General features: G+C 46.7%; 1 long non-coding RNA gene across 2 annotated transcripts; it reads right to left on the bottom strand.

Annotated features, from left to right (window-relative positions):
• Positions 1-7,317: 7,317 nt before the first annotated feature.
• LOC141425439 (uncharacterized) lies at positions 7,318-15,100 on the bottom strand. Of its 2 annotated transcripts, XR_012450461.1 has the most exons (5): positions 14,827-15,100; positions 14,103-14,237; positions 10,734-10,838; positions 9,350-9,412; positions 7,318-8,085 (listed from the first exon to the last, which is right to left on the bottom strand). It is a non-coding gene; the product is annotated as an uncharacterized lncRNA (long non-coding RNA). The 2 variants fall into 2 exon arrangements; XR_012450460.1 differs by lacking the exon at positions 14,827-15,100 and having other exon boundaries at positions 14,103-14,675.
• Between the last annotated feature and the right edge of the window lie 1,961 nt (positions 15,101-17,061).

Raw genomic sequence — 17,061 nt, forward strand, 5'->3', positions numbered from 1 at the left:
GCTCCTGCTATTGCTGTGAGTAGCAAACCGTCCTTCTACTCTGACCCAGGAATTTCAGTTCCCTGTCATCATCCATGAGCGGTGGCAGGCTCGGTTGTCACCTTGTAAGTGGAGTAAAATTCCAGCCCCTTCACCATTCTTGACAGAGATGGGACCTGTTCTTCTGACTCCTCAACACCATTTCCAGGTTGCTTCTTCCCTCCCTCCTGTTAGAATTCTTTACTCCACTGTGTTTCAAGCCCCTGGCAAGACCACTCCCTAAGTCTCTTTCACGTCGGTTATCTGCTAGCCTTCCCCTCATCCAGTGATATCTTAGGCACCTGTCTCCCTACCCCCAGTCCTGTCACAATTTTCAACAACTTCACAGGCCACAACCTACTGAAGCCTTCATCACTTCTCCTCCTCTGGATGGCCCTTCCACTCCACCTTGGCCACACCTCCCCCGGCCATGCTCTGAACAAATCCAACACCAGTCGCTGCTCTACCTTGGAAACATTAAAAACCAACTATCATTCTCTGCTTTGATTGCTTTGTTTTTTAATTCTAAGCACTCTAGTTGATTTTCAAATCTGTTATGTCATTCGTTACAGGTTCCTGTTCCCTGTAGATATTTTTTTAGCTTACCTTTTTTCTTTAAACATAGTAAGCACAGTTTTTGTCCTAGTCTGTGTCTGATGATATCCATATCTGAAATGTCTAAGTTAGTTACATCTGTGGCTTCCTAATGGTATCTTATTTCCATGTGTATTTAGTTATCTTTGACTGTGTGCTGGCCATTATGCTTTAAAAATTATTTGTACAGGATATGTGTCTGGAAACCTTAGTTTAAAACCCACCTTAATCCAAAAATCAAGACCTGAGTTTCCATGGACCACCCAGATAGTATAAATCTGAGCTTAAAGACCATGTAAGAATTGGTTTAATTCAGTTCACTCCTCACTTTAAGAAAATAGTTGTAGAAAGCCCAGCTTATGGTGGTGAAGGCCTCCTATTAGATACTAGTTTGTGCTGGTTTTTGACTTTGATTTTGGTAAACAAAATCTGACTAGGATGTCAGATTGCCTCAGGGCAAAAGCAGATTCTGTGCTAACTTACTTTTCTGGCTTCTTTTTCCCCTTCAGTGTTGGCCTGGTAATTCCTTACAATTTGGTCATCCTTTGTCCCCATACTTATACTACTGAGTACTTATAGGGAAACCCACCCACCCTCTCATCTTGGTGCTACTATTCTTTCTTGGTCCCTGATGACCACTGAGCACCCATCACCACCCAGTAGACACTTCCGTGGCACAATCAGCCCCAAGCGAGTTCTTCCCAGGCCTTTGTCAGTTTTCCCTCTTTTAAAGCCCATCCACCTCCTTACCACCCCCCCACACACACACACTCAAACAATGCTCACTCCTACCACTTCTCTCCTTTGCCATCTGGCCTCTTGTCTACCAGCACATCCACACCTATGTCCAGCCTTGTCTCTTCCTCATCGCCTTCACAGGCCCCATCGTCTTCCACCTTCTTAGGAACCTTTACCATGAACTGACTAGCTCTTTCTCTTTCTGGTGCTTTTCCCCATCATCTTGAAAACATATGCAAGTCCTTCTACTTTAAAAATGGGCTCTTTCTTTCATCTCTACAGTCCTTCCATGGAAGTGTTCCTGACCCTTCTCCCCACGTGGGGCAGTTATTCCTATGAGTTCCCATTGCATCCCTAGATTTCAGTCTGTTTTCTTATACTGTAATTCCTCCCCAAAAGACAATGAACTCCTTGAAGGCTGGAATTTTGTCTTAATCACTACTGAATCCCCAACACCTAGCATAAAATCTGTGGAAGGAATGAAAGACTAAGACCTGGGGTCATCGTTAGGCCCGGCAGTCGCATGCATCTCTGAGTACGGTTACCAGGCAATTGTGCTTTGAGGAGATGCCAACTGGCAGAGTGCTCACTGTACAGCCCATTGATGCTGTGCCATTCTTCCCAGTCGATGGAAATTCTGGCTTTATTTAGTTAGCATCTAATTTGCGGGTTAATAAGTCTTTGTCTGAAGGTCTTATTGCACAGTACAGGACTAGGATCACCTTTCTCAGACTCCCCTAGGGCTTGGGGTCGGGGGGATGAGTGTGTTTTGAGGCACAGACTCTTTGGATAGCTTACAGGACCTCAGTCTGGATGTATTACTCATTAGGATTTATTTACCTTTTGTGGTGGCCTAGAAAAAGCCAAGCTTAATGAAGTGGTTACCAAAAGGCTTTAACATCATATTTTCCACAGAGTTCATGAAAATATTGACAGTGGACTTAACTGCCACATTGGATCTTTGAAAGAGATGAACAAAATTACATTAAGCATATTGATTTGATTTTTTTTATAAAGTCTGCCTAGCCAGAAGCCTAGGGTATTCCTGCTTGGAGCAGCAGTATGTTGGGCCTCCATGGGTGAGGAGTGAGGTGGTCTCGTGCCCTTGGGTACACCACTGTCCCTCTCTGTGTCTCAGGTTCCTCACTACAAATAAGAAGTGTGGAGGAAATGAATGTTAAGACCGTGTCTCTCTCAGAATAGAACAGACTGTTCTTCCTAAATTCACTCCCAGGACCACACATGCCTTTTCTGTAAAAGGAGGAGCCAAAGGAATATTCTTTTCTCTCTAAGATGCCCCACAATCTGCAGAGATGGCTAGAAATTTGAGGAAAATGGTGATGTCCCCAGGGCATAATTCATGGATTCTTGTAAGGATTTCTGGTGCCAGCCTTTCTTGGTTCCTAGCCTGGCTTGCCCCAAAGCTCAGCTGAATTGAACCCTCCCAGCTCTCCTCCTATCCTCCCAAGATCTCCAGGCAGACTTTCTTTCTTGTAGTCTTGTTGGTAGCCAGAAGAAAGGTTGTCAGAGATGCCCAAAACATCAGCTCTGGCTAAGTCTCAGTGGCTTCAGGACAGTGGGGTTTTCAAAAGTCACCAGAGTAAAACACCCTGGCCCCAAGCTCCAGCCCAGAGGTGGGGCTCAGGCCTCAGTGTCTGTAACAAGCTCCTGAGGGGATTCTGACAGATGAAGGTGAGTGAGGCAACTCTCCCCAAAATAGTGACAACACCCATGTGGCATGAAAAGTATGGGCTGTGGGGTCAGGCAGACCTGGGGGGAGTCTGACTCCACACCCACCTGGCTGTGTTCTTGTCCTCTTTGCACCCACTTCCCTCAGTAGTGAATGTGAGGTGCTTGGTACAGCACAGTGAATGGCAATTGTTGGCTTCAGTCATGCATTTGTCTTTCTCCTCATCATCACTGTCATCAACACTGTCAACTTTGTCATCATCATCCATACCGTCATCACCCACATTTTCTTTTTCTCCTGTTCCTCCTTCTCCTCTTCCTCCATCATCATCACCAACCTCATTGTCATTACTACCATCATCTTCTTTGTCCCCTCCCCCCTTCCTCCTGCTCCTCCTCCCCACCCACCAACATCCTCATGATATTGATCACCATTGTCCTCTCTAGCTGGGGCGCCTGACTCTGCCCATGTTAGTACATGATCACACACTTGTGCCTCGTTTACCAAGTCTCAGTTCCCTCATCTGAAAAATAACAGCAATAATAATACCAGCACTATTCACTGGTCACTATGGTTCAGGCATTGTTCCAAGTTCTTGATATGAGAAAGGTAAGTTATTGCTACTCCTGTTTTGCAGAGAAGGAAAACAAGACACAAAGTAAGTAAGCTTTAGTCACACAACTAGAAAGTGATAGGAAAATGCAGTAACTGTAGTGTTGATCTCACAGGGTGCCTGCACCCATTAACTGACATTATGACCGCAGGCACCTACTACCAAGCACAGCGCATGGCAACAGCATTCTTGGGTCTCCCAAGCTATTGCTAAGGGTCTACACTGAGCAGGAAGCTGCTGCCCTCCTGTGTCCCTCCCACACCATGCATATGCACACTGCCTGTCACTGGAGCCAGGGTAAAGTGCACAGAGCCCTAGGGTCCCCACCTCCAACTATAGTCCCCTATCTGGTCCCTGACCGCCCCCCCCCAACATGTCCACACATTCACAAAAACCCAAACACCTGTCTGGAGCACCACTGGACTTATTTAGGGACTAATAGTCAAAGGGAATTGGGGTCCTTGAATGCCATCCAAGAGTCAGGCCCTGCCTCCTGCAGGATGGGCTCCTGAGCCTGAGTCCTCTCTCCAAGTCTCCCTTGGACAGAACACGTGGGCTCAGGTCTATAGATTTACCCGCCATTCAATTCATACCCCTTTTTTACAGATGACAGAATCCAATTGTATTCATGTGGCAACATGTTCAGTCATAAAAATCCATTCAACTAAAATCATTTGTTCGTGGCCACCATTTCCCTTTGCCAGGGTTGATGTGGGCATGTCACCAGGTCCGGCTCTGGTATGTAAGACATAAAGACAATGTTCAGAATGTCTCAGGAAGAGATTTTTCCTCCCTGATGAAAGGTGAGGGCAGCGTGAGGAGGAGTGCCTGTGCTTCCCACCCTCCAGCTTCCTGCACTAGAAACTGCCATTGTAATGGAGGAAGTGGAGCCTCCAAGGGAAGACCTGGGCAATCACAAACACACCAACTGTGTACCATGATGTCAATGAACTCTGGCCATACTTGAACCCTATGTCAAGACCTACCAGGATAAAGCAGCAGGAGCACGTAGACTCTGGAAGCAGGGTACCTGAAAACCAGTCAAGTGCTGGCTCTACCACTCACTTGAACTTGGGCAAGGTGTTTCACCTTGTGAGACTGTTTCCTCACCTGTAGTGTGGAGATCTTAACGGTATCTCCCTCACAGAGATGGAGGTCAGGACTAAGTATATGAACATATAGAAGACAGAGAGAAGCCAGGATGGCAGGTAGCAAGTACTACATAAGGGCTCACTACCGTCAGGCACAGTGGTGCAAGACTGTAGTCTCAGCACCCAGAAGGCTGAGACAGGGGGAGGACTGCCTGGGTTTGGAGGTCAGCCTAGGCTACACAGCCAGACCCTGTCTCAAAAAAAAAAAACTTTCATTATTATTATGTAAGATCGCTAAATATCTTTATTATTTAAACCACCAACAATTAGGACTTCCATTCTTGGAGGCAAATGCATCCTAAGGACTACTACTTTTTACCTACTTTTTACTTCATTTCGTACCAGTCAGATGAGCTGAAGCTGAAGATTCTTCCTAAAGCAAAGGTCTTTTAATTAATCTATTAATTAATTAATGCAATGGGGAGCATGCTGGTAAGAGCTTGCCCTCATTTGCAGGGGAGATGGGCCAAACAAGTCTACACACAAATAGGCACAACACTAGAAAGCCACATTAGGTGCTCAGGGGGGACTCAGACAGGATGCTATGGAAGATACTTAAAGACGTGACACGTGTTGAAGAGTCAAGGAAGGCCACCACGAGGAAGTCACTTGTAAACCAAGACCTAGAAGGTGAGAAAGAATTAGCCAATGACCAACTGGGAAACATGTTCCAAGCACAGGGAACACCGGCTCTAAAGCAGGAAAAGACTCACTTCTTTAAAGAACCACAGAAGTTCGTGTGTGGGGGGCAACAGGGAGAGCCAAGGGCCAGAGCAGGCCAGTTCTCACCCGAGAACCATGGTGAGAACCTTAACTTTTATCCCAAGGGCAGTGGGAACCTACTGCTCGGCTTACCAGGGAGGTGAGAGCTAGTCTTTGCTCAGAAAAAATGGAAAGGTGTCAGGAAAGAAAAGGCTAAAAACCCAGGTGGGCCTGCTTTAAATGCTAACCAAGGAATTATCCATAATGTCATTAAGACCTCTAAAGAACACAGGAACTTCAATGATTGGACTATTTAAAGCCCTCTCTCTGTCCCAGAAAATCCTTGGAAATTTTAAGCTCCAATAAAAAAAAAAAAAAGATGCCAGGAAACTTTAGGAGACTTTAAACAGCTTGCAAGATTAAAAACCACCCTCAAATCCAACGCCTACACATCTCCTGATAAATGTCAGCTGGAAAGTGATCCATATTGGAGCCATACCAGGTGGAAGGCAGGAGGAGTGGGTCATCTACAGACCCCCCGACAGGGTAAGCAACAGGAGCTAGCTGCCCAGGCAGTACTACAGGAGGACAAATGCCTCTCTCTAGCAAAGAGTGCAAATCTTTCACCCCATTTCGCATGAAAAGTTCAGCAAGAGTTTGAAGATATTCCTCTAGGACTTCTGGAAGCCGAGTAAAAACGACCTTGAAAATAAACCACATGCTGCTGCTAATTAATCTTAGTTCCTGGCTCTTTCCAATCAGACCCTGAACTATAATCCATCTTCATTACACTTCTTTTAAAGCAAAAATAGTACATTTCCGCAAGTCTAATTAAGGAAGGAGCATTGTAAGGCCTTGGGTCATAACTCTGTCACAATTCTGTTACAACACACACCACACACACACACACACACACACACACACACAACACACATACACAACACACACAAACACGCTAAAAACTCCATGTGGTCTGCTTATTGAGCAGAGCCCAAAGATGGAGCCCCATGGTTGTCAGTGTCACTGTCAGCCAGGGTCACTCCATGTCCCCACCTTGCACACATCTACCAGCCACATTGGTGTAATCACACCTGGTGGGCAGTCATGGAGTCAGGGAAGGGCTGCCTTGCCCTGCCCCAGGGGATAAAGCAAGATTAGTCTAGGCTGGTTGTGGCCATCAGTGCTCTTTGACGGTGGTTGGGTTTGGCTTTGGAGGGTTTTGTTTATTTGTTTGTTTTTGTACTGGAGTTTGAATTCAGGGCCTTGCACCCAGTAGGGAAGTACTTTACCATTTGAACTATGCCCACAGTGACTGGTTGGTTTTAGAGTAGCATTTGACCCTCTTCTTCTGACCAGTGAGACCAAAGGAAAGGTCTATTGGGGTTTCCTAGGAAATATTCTTTTCCATGGATGGACTTGGGTTGGGTAAGAGTGAGACACTTGTCTTTGCAGCCACCAACAAGGTACAAAACTAGTGGCCACAGAGAGGAAAGTGACCTGTGTGCACCTGCTAAAGATAGGGCTTGAGTTTCTTGTTAGGGAGGAAGTGTTGAGATAAAATTATGTTTTCTCTAGGATCCTGAGAAAAGGTTGGCATGCTTCAGAACCCATCTCTAAGTCGGACTTTCCATTGTGGATGGAGACCAAGTTGAAGCCATGTTTGAGTTCTAGCCTAAATTACACCAACAATTATAGAGAGAGATGCAATCTCCAGTGAGTTTCACATTTGGAATATTTAACAATCCTTTCTGATGATTCCTGATCATCGCATGACCAGCTCAGTGCAGAGGCAGGGGTCTGGACCAGCCCATTTTATTAACAGAAAATTGCCACTGCACTTTAGAAGGTTCCCAAGCACACAAGTGTATCCTCTTGGAGACAATACACACACACATACTTGTGTGTATTCATATTCGCAGCATGGGCCCTGGCCAAGGGGACTTCCACACTGGGAAGGGGAAGGGGGCTGCTGTGTTGACACAGCCAGCAGCTTCTATTGACTTGCAGGGATCTTGAAGATGTAGCTGAGAAGCTAAGTCCAAGGAAGAAAAGGTCTTGGCCAGCGCCCAAGGCTCTGGGCTTAAAATAAATGAAAACAAGTGAGTTCATAGTGGTGTTAAGGATGCTGGTTTCCTGTGTAGCAAAGTGGTAGGAATGACTTTGTACACTATCCAAGGTTAAGACTTGTGGTATGGTGGAAGTTCACAGGGCACTGCAGACGCCTCTTCAGTGGCTCACTGAAGCTTCCCCTTTCAATGGTGGATACAGACTTTTCAAGGTGAGCTCAAGTTCATGCCTCTGTTACATGATTCTACCATTGGCCACAGCTGACTGACCCCAACAGGATACATGGTCCCGGGTGGGTCTGGCACATTCTTCTTCCCAGATCTTGACATCTGCTTCAACACATTGGGGCTGGCTTGTGCTCATGGGAGCCCTAAAGAGAGGATTCAGGAACCCCTGCTGCTAAGCTATCAGGACAGTCCCTCTTCACCCAAAATCTTCCTTTGTCTTATGAAGTATTCCATAGGTCCTCTAGCAAATCTCTGTTTTCTTTGCCTAAGATAGTGGGGTTTTTCCTGCAACCAAAGCAAAAAAGAAGCTTAGTAAATAGGCAGGGCAATGAGGGTGCTGCTTCATGAACAATGCATCTAAGAGGTCCCTGAGCCAAACTAGGTAGAAGCCATGGCCTTACGTCTTCTCTGCCTATTTACTAGAACAACATTAATTAAGGAATAGGCTGCAAATCTTCATCAACCTAACTTTTTTTTTTTTTTGCAGTACTGAGGTTTGAACTCAGGGCTTCTAGTTTGCTAGGCAAGTGCTCTACCACTTAAGCAATGCTCCCAGTCCTTTTGCTTTTAGTTTTTCAGATAGAATCTCCCACTTTTGCCTGGGTTCACTTTGAACCATGATACAACTCTCTCTGCCTCCCTAGTAGCTGGAATTATAGGCATGTGCCACCATGCACAGGTCCAACCTAACATTTTAAAGAACTTGTTGGTCGCTATTGAGAATATTTACCACTGTACATACACATTGTTCCAAAATGATGACACTTCTCAAAACGTGACCAAGCTTAGGGGAAAGGACTGGAGACCAAGCCACCATGAAGAGACTTTAGATCAGCTCTCCAGACTCAACATCCCCCAATTCTATCAATCCAGCTAGTAGAAATCTTTCTGTTTATTCATGTCTGGGTGCCAGTTCTCTAGAGCTCGCTGAGTGGGTAACATCTCACATTATTATAATGAGCCTCACTGAGCCTCTATTGTGGCCAGCCCCCAAGACGGCCTGCAACGACTTTTGCCTCCTACTTTTCACACCTTCATGTAGTCCTCTCCCTCATTGGGGCAGGGATGATGGGTGTGACCAATAGAATACTGAGGATGTGGTGCTGTGTGGCTTCTGAAGCTAGGTTATAAAAAGCGTTGTGGTTTCCTTCTTGGCCTCTTGGATCTCTCACTCTGGAAAAGCCATCTGTGAAAGAAGGACTGAGCCCTCCCACCTTTGCCCAGCACCAATTTGTCACCTATGTGAGTGAGCTCCTTTGGAAGCAAATCCTTCTAATGACTGCAGCCCTGACCAACGCTTCAACAACATCCTCATGAGGCTCTCCAAGCCAGAACCAGCCAGATCAGCCATGTTTCAATTCTTGACCCATGGAAACTGTGACAGACAATAAATGCTTTTTGTCAGTTTAAGCCATCTAGTTTTGGGGTAATTTGTTACACAGCTAATACATCTCTTGATATAGAATTAGAAATTCTGATAAAGGTGACAGTAATCATAAGATTTTTATTATATTTTTTTCTTCTGAAAGCCCAAAATGTTTTTGCATACCTGTCACAATTTTCCTTGAGAGATTGTGCCAAGTGAGTAAAGTCTCAACCATCTTCTTGCTACCTGAAAGATTTGCATATTGTTTTAAAATTACAATTGGTTTGGGGAAACACTGATAAGCTAATGAGTACCTGGGAGTTTATTATGTCATTCTCTCTATTATAGTGTGTATTGGAAAATGTTGTACTCAAAAAGATCATAAATGCTAGAACTTTACTAAGGTGAGTGGAAAAGGAGGAAGACTCCATGGCTATGGGCCTTGCCTGCCCCTCCATCTTTACCTGCTTTATCCTTTGCCCTAATCTCACTCTACTTCAGCTACACTGGATCCTCACTATTGCTTGAACACACGAAACTCAATTCCCCATGAAGGCCTTTGCACTTGTTATTTCCCCTGTCTCTGGTAGAGATCATAAACTGTCCATCAAAATCCTGGGACCATAGCTAGACTGCATTACCAAGCCTCCCTTGCAGGTGGGGTGACCATGTGACCATATCCATGCCAAAAGAACATCTGCATAAGTGATATCTGCCACATTCAAACTGGCCCATAGGATGCTCCCAAGATGCTCCTCCAAGCTCTTCTCCCTTCCAGCCAAGGTGACGACCTTGAAGGTCAAATGTGAAGACAATGAATCAGCCATCAGCTGGGTCCCTGAATGCCTGTATAGAAGGGAGCCAGTCAGTCAGCACAAACAACTGCCCTGAAGAATGGTGTGAGAAAACCATAAGTATCTTCTTCCTTAAGCCTTTTGATTTTGAGGGTCTCGCTGGTGTATCAACTCAGCCGGTAAGTAAGTCACACAATCTACACTGCTCATCTCTTGGCATCACTTGGACACCATCTGTGATGGTTAATCTTGGTTTTAGACTTGATTCAATTGAGAGACACCTAGGAGATTAGGAAAACATGCCTCTGGGTGTATCTGGAGAGCATTTGTAGAGACAGTTGGATCGTGAGGGCTCTGAGCTAATGAATGGATTAATCACTTGATGGATTTGTAATGCGATGGCCTATTGAGAGGTGACCGGAAATAGGAAATGAAGGAAGTAGGTCACTGGGAGCATGTCCTGGGCCCCTTCCCATCACTCTCCACTTTCTGGCTGCCACGAGGTGAGCAGCTCTGCTCCACCATGGCCCCTCCGCCATCATGCCCTGCCTCACCACAGGCCCAGAAACAATGGAGCCAGCTGACAATGGACTGAAACCTCTAAAACCATCAGCCAAAAGAAATCTTTCCTCCCTTAAGTTATTTTTCTCAGATATGTTTTCATAGTGACAAAAAGGTCGCTTGTTCAGAGAAGCCTTCCCTCCCAATGGTCTGAGTCTGCCCCTCCCACACTGCACCACCCCACTCTTCTTCCCCTGTTTCACAGCACTTACCCCAACTGAACTTACACATGGACGTGTTTAGCTCTTCGCTGGCTATCTTCTCTTCTAGAAAGTGAGCTCCATCAAGCAGGGACTTGGTCTGTATCTCCAGCAGTACTATTTATTTGAATAAAACAAATATTTGTTTATGGCCAACCTGGGCGGTCCTAAAGTATACATGGACCTCACAAACTTTCTTCAGACCTTAGGAGCCATGTCACCTGGGGAGCTTATTAAAAGCACCAGTGTTTGGGTTTCCTGCCCAAAGATTCTAAATCTGTCAGGTTTAGACACTGGGGTGAGACCATGCAGCTATACGTTAATGCATGGCCGGGTTTAGAACTCGCAGCTGTGACTCTGGTCACAGACTTCCTTTGCTTCTCAGATGCTGGGGATCCACACAGTGGGAAGATGGCCTTCATTTGACCTCCAACTGCTGACAGAGCTTAAAGACCAGCTCCCAAAGCAGGATGATGCTTCTTGTTGGAGAATGGGTATTCATTTATGATACAGGTTTGAATTTGCATGACTGAGACTCCACCTGACAATAACCTAAACATGGGTGACATTTGTTTAAGTGGAAGTTGGAGTTGGGATGACAGCTGTGTTCATCAGAGCCCAGCATCTTCTCATCTGGTCATTCTACCATTTTTGGGGTATTGCCCCCATTCGAATGTTCAAGACAGTTCTCCACCACGTCCCCAATCCAACCAGCAGGGATGCAAAGTGGCACATCCTCCCCCACTCTAAAGTCATGACCCAGAAATTACCCATATCCCTCTCCCCACATTCCATTGGCAGAACTTGGCCTCTTGGATGAAAGAAAGGCTGGGAAATAGAGTCTCTTTTGTGGGCACTACAAATCCAGCCAATAATTCTCCAACAGTGGAAGAAGGCAGGAATGTGTATTAGGGAACAAGGGGCTATCTCTACCACAGAGGCCAAGAAAAGAACCAAGTGCTAGTGCAAAACTCCAGCCTGGGAATCAGGCAGTTAACCCAGCCCAATCCTCTGCCACAAAGGGAGGCAGCCACTGCCTCTGCTAGTATACCTTTCCACCTGGATGGAAAGCCTCTGGGGCACAGTGGCCAACTCACATTGGGGGTTGAGAAGGTGATTCCCAAAGGACATATTTCTACTTGTCCCAAACTGGTAGATGGAAACCTAGCAGGGAGGGCCCCCAGTAGAAAGACTACCCAGCAGACAGGCCAAAGTGTACAAATGTCAAAAAGCCTGCAGTCTTCAAAAAAGAGATAGAAATCCTAGAATTATATTCTAAAGGTTTTGGGGGAGGAGCAGGAGATGAGGCTGGAGCAGGTGGGCCACACTTGTCAGGAGACAGGCTGCCTGGGTTCAACTCCTAGCTCCCCACTTACTAGTCAAGTGACCTTATCCAGGCCAACTGAAGCTCTTTGAGCATTGATTTCCTCACCTACAAAATGGGAATAAATGATACAACTCCACCATCCTAGGCTTCTATGAGGGTTAGTTGTGTTTCTATAGGTGGAAACTTGGGAGCTCATGGCCAAGTGCCTGTAAGTGCTGTCTGCTTTTATTTATTTATTTATTTATTTATTTATTTATTGTCTTTTCTTTTTTGGTGCTGGGATCGAACCCAGGGCCTCACGCATGCTAGGCAAGCGCTGTACCACTGAGCTACATCCCAGCCCAAACCATCTGCTTTTATAATTACCCTGGAATGGGATTTACTTTGTCCCTGGTTTCTTGGGTAGAGTTCCTTTAGAAAAGTCCACACTCTCTTGGCTTTCCCCATGCTTCTGTCTAGAATGTAAAAGAATACACAGTGTGACTCAGTGCCAAGATATAGAGAAGCCCAAAGAAGGGGAAGGAGAACAGTTCCCATCTAAAGCCCCCAGAGAACATGGTGACCTCTTGAGAATTGGTTTCCTCACTGTGTCAAGGTATCTGGTACCTGTTTTAGGAAAGAGAAAATGTCAGCCCAGGCCAAGTGTGGCTCTGGTAGCCAGCAGCAGGCGCTCTGGTGGGCCTTGATGCTCTCTCTAGGGTGCCCCACCCACCCCAGAGGGACACATGGCTGGCAGTTTCTTCGTTCCTCTGCTTAGTTTTCCTGCCGCCCTCAGCCAGACATACAGATGGGGCCCTGGCTTAGGGTGCTGATGACATTGAGTAAAACAAACCAGCCACTGCAGCGCTGGTTTCTGAACACAGAAAGGGCACCTTGGGCACACTCCCTAATAAACAAATATAGACAGATCAACACACTCTGAGCCAGCTGCAGGGCTTTCAGGCCTTGCAGGTCCTTGGTGGGGTAGAATGGTGTGGGGTAAGCAGAGGGCAGTCAGTGAAGGGTAACTGTCATCTTGCAGTACCAGAGAGGTGATTATCCAACTGCTCAGAGAAGGCAGCTGGACCCAGAGGGGTCTTCTGATGTGGGTATCAAGTGGGTAATTGCCCCTCCCCCCATGAATGAACCAACCAGATACAGCTAAAGGGCCATTCCCTGTATGGGCCACCCAAATGGGCAGAGTAGGGAGGGACAGAGTAACCAGAGTCCAGGAGAGTCACTACACAGTGACATTAAACAGCTCCCAGGCACGAAAAGCCCAGCCAATTGCCACTGAGTGCCAGCTTCAGCATTTTCAGAGAGACCCTCTCCAGTTGCTCCAGGGTGGGCAAGAAGAAAGCCCCCTGAGAAACTCTCTAACCTGTTTCACTCCATTTCCAAGTTTTACAGCAAGTAGGGGAAAAGCCCTTCCACGTGCATGTGCTCCCTGATGGGCAATAAAAAACATCTACACACCGGCGTCGTGCTACACATTAGAAGTTTCTGTCCTTCTTACCTCTGAGGGTCTGCCAAGTCCCATAAATTAGGGAACCGTCTCCAGGCTCAGGAGCCCAGCAGGAATTTCACAAGCAGCCAGAGAAACAAAGTTCAAAGAACGGATCATAAATGCACTATCAGCCCATCTGAGTTCTGGACTGCTCTGCAGTTCTAGGACAATGGTTCTCAAAAGGTGGTCCCCAGATCAGCATCCCCTAACAACGTGCTGGAAATGCAAATTCCTGGGCACCAGCCCAGACCTCCTGACTCAGTGGCTCTGGGGCTTCCACAGGCAATTTGTGGGTTTTATCTTTGGTTTTTTGGGGAGCTGGAGGGTGGTGTCTGAGGTAGGGTCTTGCTGTGTATCCGAGACTAGCTTTGAACTCACCATCATCCTGCCTCAGCCTCCCTAGTGCTGGCAATTTGTTTCAGCAAGTTCCCTTAGCCATCCCTCCAGGGGATTCTGAGGCTCCCTGGAAGTGGAAATCACTACTCTGGGCCTTCTTGTTTCAGAGAAACCCACAATATGTGAGCTGTGTGACAGTCTCGGAGTTACGAGAGGCAAGAGGGGTGCCTACCTGGCAAAATCAAAGGCGGTGCTCCTTTTCGGGGGACCATGCAATAGCTACTACCGGTTGGTGGTGAGAGGTTGGGGTCTGGGAGAAGTGGTGATATCAGGAAGCAAACTCCAGCCTGGTTCCCTCCAGGAGAAGCTGGGCATGAATGCAGCAGGCATAGCTGGAGAGAATGCCCATGACAGACGCTGCACCCCCACCCTTCCAGACTCCTGTGCCCAGCAGGGAGAAAGGCTCCATCACCCCATTATGACCAGGGAGAATCTGTGGCCCTCACAGGCCAGGTCTTTTAGTCAAACAGCCAGTACATAGGATACCATTGCCTTTCCCTGTGGAGGAGGAGGAGGAAGGAAGGAGCAGTGCCACAGGCTTCAGTCCTGGCAAAAACTCCATTCTGGACCTTCCCTGAATCATTTTCAAGAGCCTTCCCTCCACAAAACCCCACCAGCTAATCTCAAATTCAGGCTTTCACAATTGATTTGGAATTCCAAAGCCTGAACAGCAACTCTTTCTTTCCCCTCATTTCCTCCACAATCAGCCATTCATTGCCTGGGACTGGCCACAGCCTCTGCTTCTTTATCCACTCTCTATCCAAGTACCAGTACCTACCCCTCCCACTAAACCCCGTGCCTAGGAAGGAGAGCCGTTCAGCCTGAACTAGCCAGGTCATGCCATGATCCCTTACAGGTCCCTACACCCACACTTGCGTAACCCTTCCTCTACATACCTGGCTGGCAGTGCCACCAGCTTCCTACTGCAATGGAGGGAAATGCCACGGATGTCAAGGGCAGACTGAAGAGATGAACCCCCACTGGAGGAAGAAAGTTGTGGGGAGACAGCATGAAGGTCCACACAGATGAAAATGGCTGATCTTAGGGGTCACAATCTTGCCCCCCAGACCTTGGAATATAAGATCAAGAGAAACACTCCCAAGCACAGAACACAGATCTGTAATAAGTCTGAGGAGACACCATACAAAATGACATATCTTGGGGTCTCTGTCCTGCCCAAGCGCCCTTCTCTGGAAATTGCCTCTACTTGTAACCTCTCCTTCATTTAGGGCGAAGAGGGTGTGTCGGTGCTAAATGACTCTGCTCTCCCACCCCTGGGTGTGACTGATTGGACCCCACGTGGGTAACTGACACCAGATGAACCAATCATATGCTCGGTCTGAACTACAGCTCAGAAACCCAGCTGCTGAGTCAGACAGTGACAAGCCAACAGAACCCATTCTATCACATAATCTGTGACTTGTAGTTGTGGTTACTCTATAAGGTGGGAAAGACCAAAAATGTAACGCAAGTCTGCAATGGTTAATTTTGATTGTCAGCTTGATTGGATTGAGAGATACCTAAGAGATTCGTGAAGTACATCTCTGTGTCTGTGAGGGTGTTTCCAGAGATGATAAATAATTGGGGATCTACCAATCAAAGGTTTAATTCATTGATAGATTCAAAATTTGAGTAGACTATTGGGAGGTGGTAGAACTGTGGGAGGTGGGGCCTGGCTGGAGGGAGTAAGCCACTGGACATGTGTCTTTGAAAGGCATGTCTTGTCCTGACTCCTTCCTGTCTTCTCTCTGCTTCTGTCTGCCATGATGTGAAAGTCCTCCTCACCACACATCCCCAGCACCATGATGCTCTTCCCAAAGGGAGAACCCTCTGAAACCCTGAGCCAAAATAAATCTTTCCTCCTTCAAGTTGTTTATGTCAGCTATTTTGTCACAGTGACGAGACAAGTAACTAACACAAAGACAAAGCATGTTAGACATATCCTCAGACCTTTTCATTTCAACATATTAGTATTTTATATATTGGTATAATTATGTACACATATATTTATATTTATTTGTGTTTATAGATGTACATTTCTTCCCAGCCTTTTCAGAATAGATTCTTAAGTAACTAGCTACTAAGCAGAACACCCCTGGTCACTGACCACCATTCTATACCAGCCTTGGTGTCATGTACTATATATAAATTTTATTACTTTAGTCCTGACAATCCCCTGAAAGCAGCCATATTTCCCTTATTTCGGAGGTCAGAGACTGAGGCTCAGCATTTGCATTGGACGAATATTTTTTGAGCTCCTATGATACTCCCAGCACTGTTCTAGGCTCTGGTGATAAAACAGATGAAGGTCCCTGTCCCCATGGAGCCAGCACTCTACTGGAGAAGACAAACAAACAATAAATGAGTAAGTGGAGCATGTGGTTGACAAATGCTGTGAAGAACAATAGTGTTTGCAGGAGCAGGTGGGAACAAGAGAAAGGACTTCACTAAGGGGCCAGTGGAATCACAACTCTGTACTCATGAGAACGTGAGCCACGCAGCCTGGGAAGAATGTTCCAGCAACAAGGAACTTCGAAAGTGGGCCTGGGGCTGAGTGGAACAGCAAAAAGGATTCGGTGCTCTGGGATAGAGTGAGCAAGGGGAGGGAAGTAGGGAGTGATGTCTGAGAGGTAATGTGACCGGAGGACGTAGGGACCCAGTGAAGTGGGGCCCTTTGGAAGGTTCTGAGCAGAGGAGCAACAGGGGCTAACTGGGGTGTCAGCAGGACCCCTCAGGGTGCTGTGTAGAACAGATCCAAAAGGACAGTGGAGATGCTGAGAAATTAAGGTGGACGTGGGAGTGTTAGCCACGGAAGCAAGGAGCAGTGCTCAGATTCCGGAAATGATCTGAAGATAAATCCGCCAGGATTCACACAGACAGGAAGTGAAAAGTCAGGGTGACCCAGGGAGGTTTTTGGTCTGGCAACTAGGAAGACAATGTTCTGGTCACAGACTACCCCAGAAACCAGTGCTCAAACAGTCATTCACTTTGCTCCTGATTTTGAGGGTCTGGAATTAGGAAAAGGCATGGGTGCATATTTGTCCCCTCCGTGTGGTATCAGTCAGAAGCCTGGGATGGATCCAATGTAAGACGGTCTCTGCTCAAGTCTAACTCAGTGCTTCTTAGCATCC

This window comes from Castor canadensis, chromosome 8 (genome assembly GCF_047511655.1).
Source record: "Castor canadensis chromosome 8, mCasCan1.hap1v2, whole genome shotgun sequence".
Classification (NCBI taxonomy): Eukaryota; Metazoa; Chordata; class Mammalia; order Rodentia; family Castoridae; genus Castor; species Castor canadensis.